This window comes from Chiloscyllium plagiosum, unplaced genomic scaffold, assembly GCF_037043375.1.
Source record: "Chiloscyllium plagiosum isolate Xiang-an unplaced genomic scaffold, Cpla_swu_hap1 HiC_scaffold_27, whole genome shotgun sequence".
Lineage (NCBI taxonomy): Eukaryota > Metazoa > Chordata > Chondrichthyes > Orectolobiformes > Hemiscylliidae > Chiloscyllium > Chiloscyllium plagiosum.
Genome location: NW_028270165.1, coordinates 61,740,692 through 61,744,670, shown reverse-complemented (window position 1 = coordinate 61,744,670; position 3,979 = coordinate 61,740,692). Strand labels below are relative to the sequence as shown.

General features: G+C 46.7%; 1 non-coding gene across 1 annotated transcript; it reads left to right on the top strand.

Moving 5' to 3' along the window:
• The first annotated feature begins 1,052 nt into the window (after positions 1-1,052).
• On the top strand, positions 1,053-1,126 carry trnak-uuu (transfer RNA lysine (anticodon UUU)). The gene has a single exon. It is a non-coding gene; the product is annotated as a tRNA-Lys (tRNA).
• Positions 1,127-3,979: the final 2,853 nt, after the last annotated feature.

Below are 3,979 nucleotides of genomic sequence, written 5' to 3'. Positions count from 1 at the left end.
CTAACTGGTCTGCAATTTCCTATATATTGCCTCCCTCCCTTTTTAAATACAGATGTTACATTAGCATTTTTCCAATCAACTGGAAACATAAGATCATAAGATATAGGAGCAGAAATCAGGCCATTCAGCCTATCAAGTCTGCTCCACCATTCAGCCATGGCCGGTAAGTTTCTCAACTCCATTCTCCCGCTTTCTCTCCATAACCTTTGTTCACATTGTCAACCAAGAATCGACCTATCTCAGTCTTAAATACACTCAATTAGTCTTTCTCATATCCAGGGAATTTTGGAATGTTGTAACTAATGTTTCTACTATTTCCGCCATTACTTCCTTTAGTACCCTAAAATGTAGGCCACCAGGCCCAGTGAACTTGTCTAGCCTTAATCCTCCTCGTGCACCTATCAACGTTGATTGTTTAAGTGCTACGCTTTCTATGGCTTCTGCCTTGGCTGTTCCAATGGGAATGGTACTGCTGTCCTCCAAGGTGAAAACTGAGGAAAAGTATTAATTTAGAAGCTTGCCATTTCAGTATTCCCCCGATTAACTCACCGGTTTCATCTTCCAAGGGACCAACATTTACTCTGTTCCTTTTAGCATACGACTAGAAGCGTTTGCTTTTCTTTTTGATATTTTGTGCTAGGTTTCTTTGGTAATTTACTTTACCTACTATTATTAATTTTATTAGTATGCCATTGTTTATGTCTTCTTGACCTCTCCGCCTCCACCCTACTCCGACCTATCACCCTCACCTTGACCTCTTTCCACCTATCACATTTCCAACTCCCCTCCTCCAAGTCCCTCCTCCCTACCTTTTATCTTCTCCTGCTGAACACTCTCTGCTCATTCCTGAAGAAGGGCCTGTGCCCGAAACGTCGAATCTCCTGTTCCTTGGATGCTGCCTGACCTGCTGTGCTGTTCCAGCAATAAAGTTTCAACTTTATTATGGAAAAGTAAAACTGATAGAAGACAATGGTAATTCTGGGCGGGGCAGGTTGATTTATGAATTGAATAGTAGCTTCCTCAACCAGACGGTGCGATAGCCGCCGGGGCCTGTCTCTGTGGCGCAATTGGTCAGCGCGTTCGGCTTTTAACCGAAAGGTGGCTGGTTCGAGACCACCCAGAGACGGAGCGTTTGTTGTTCTCGCTCCTTCCCCTTTCTTGGCTGTGAAGGTGCGCGTTTTTAACGGTGTCAGGAAAATGTTTCCCAAACGGAAATCCTCTCCACTGAGGAAGCACAGAGGGGTTTCTGAATTGATTGAATTTCTAACGGAAAGGACTGCGGATGCTGAGAGTCCGTGACAGAAAGTGAAACTATGGAGAAACTCAGGAGGTTTAGCTGTATCTGGTTGAGGAAAAAACGAGTTCTGAAATGTCGTCTCTAATTCTCTTTCCATAGATGCTGCCTGTCCTGCTGAGTTACTCCTGCACTTTCTGGTTTTGTTTTTAACTGAACGTCCATTTCATCTTTCGGGATGAAACACCCAGACTCGCCATTTGCAGATATTTAACCCTTTCGAAACCTGTGAAGTGATTGAATTCAAACAAACTCTGCAATGATTCACTCTTTCTCAGCTCCACAGGCAGAGACCTGGGAAATGAAGCTGTCAGTGTACTTCTGTATTGGTGGACCGAGTAGTGAATGCGATGGACATGAAATCCATTGCGGTTTCCCCACGCAGGTGTGAACCCTGCCGACTAAAGTTGAGAACTGTCGTTAAAAAGGAAGTGAGATTGCTCCACGGCTTTTTAAAGATGCAAATCAGTGAAGGGTTTGAAATATTTCAATCACATTGGGACGGGTCGAGAACCTACTACGCACTGCCTGTCAGGGTGGAACAAGCAGAAACCCACAGAGCTGCTTTTGAGGCTATGAGCCAAGTGTTTGGAAATGAGACTAGAACAGTGAGGGGCGTGAAGTCGTGATCGAAATGAAGCAGGCACCTGAGGATGAATGTGTTTTATTTGCCAGTGAAAGATACTGCTTCACAAAGTTGTGACGATGGAAGGGAAGCAGTGACGGTGATTATCTTTGGGTGTTCACCTTGTGAATGTTCCCATTGCTGCGCATGTCCGTGTGAACGTCAGAATTCGGTAGCATGGCGGCGTCAGGTACGCACAGGGCCGGGGCGCAATGGATGACGCATCTGACTCCAGCTACCTGTTTGAAATGCAGCTCACAGCTTCTTCACACACCCCAATTAATCTTTCTCATTGTCCTGAAGCCGGCATAAGGTTTCAATTCCCGATCTGCAGGAATGAGACTTTTTTCACTGTCTCGCGTCAGGAAGTGTCCCTGAGAACATCAGAGGCACGTCACAGCGCTGTCAGAGGAGGGGAAGCTGAAATAGCCCCACACGCTGCTCACGGGCACATTTCACTTTCCCCAACTCACCAGCCCAACTGCTGAGACTCCTGGGAGTGGAAAGGGAACAAACACCAAAACCCAGTCTCATATTTGTGAATCTTCCGAAAATAAGAAAACTGTTAATCCCTTCGGATCTTCCATCCTGGGCTGACAGGGGTGATTTTAAATGGCTGTCCAGTCAGTGTCGATTCGTGTTGGTTGAAAAAATCTTCCTTATCTCATCCAAGCATTTCTTGCCACAGAGAACTGTGCGGCAGAGTTCATGCATATATTTCCTTGTATGGTATTTTGTAAATAACATTCGTTTGCTGGTTGTTTGTACTGGGTATTTCAGGTACATTAGCCGGTGTTCAAGTGTGTTCGTCGGTTTGTGGGCCACCATGATGCTGAGAGGTTTGAGTTATCTGGACATCATTTAACAGATGCATTTAATATAAGGTTATGTGGCTAGGGTTTCTGCACACGTTGTGTCTGCTTGTGTCAATTTGTTGATGAGAAATCGGCAGACTGGGTTTATTGGGTCGGCAAAAGTGAGGACTTGAAATGCTGGAAACCAGAGTTTAGATCAGAATGGAGCTGGAAAAGCACAGCAGGTCAGACAGCTTCCGAGGAGCAGGAAAATCGACGTTTCGGGCAAAAGACCTTCATCAGGAATTGAGGCAGGACGCCTCCAGGGTGGAGAGATAAATTGGGGGTGGGGGGTGTGCTGGGCCGAAGGTAGCAAAGAGTAAAATAGCTGAATGGTGGTGGGGATTGAGGTGACAGGTCAGAGAGGAGGGTTTAGCGGACAGGTGGGAAGGGAGATTGGCAAGTAGGACAGGTCATGAGGTCACTACTGAGCTGGAAGGTTGGAACTGAGGTAAGGTGGGGAAATGAGGAAACTGGTGAAGTCCACATTGATGCCCTGGGGTTGAAGTGTTCCGAGGTGGAAGATGAAGCGTTCTTCCTCCAGGCGTCGGGTAGGGTGGGAGCGGCGGTGAAGGAGGCCCAGACCAGCATGTCCTCGGCAGAGTGGGAGGGTGGTTTGAAATGTTGGGCCTTAGAGCGATGGGGTTGATTGGTGCGGGTGTCCCGGAGATGTGACTTGACTCTCCAGTCTCCCCAATATTGTGGAGATCGCATCGGGGGCAATGGGTACAAAAAATTACATTGGTGGATGTACATGTGAAAGTCTTCTTACAACCGGAGCCCGGGTTCGATTCCCGGGCAGCGAAGCAATTTTCAGTAGAGCTACGAAAGTGCATCTGCGTCTCGCGGGTAGTCTAGTGGTTAGTTTTCGGCGCTTTCACCGCCGCGGCCCGGGTTCGATTCCCGGTCAGGAAAGCAATCTTCGGCGTGTCGATTTGCCACCCGTTCTTCTTAAATGGGCTGTACAGTTATTTATTGATCTCCATAGTTCCTGGGTGCTGCAGTGTGTAGTGGCTCGATGAAATAGTGTCCTGATACATATTTGTTTGTATGTATAGGGATGATTACTTCTGTCGTTAAGTACTTGGTTCGTGTGCGATGTTTTCCTGTAGACGCTGTTTTGAATTTACCATTGTCTGTTCGCTTTACTGTGACATCTAGAAATGGCACTTTGTTGTTGTTCTCCTCTTTTGTGAATTTTATGCC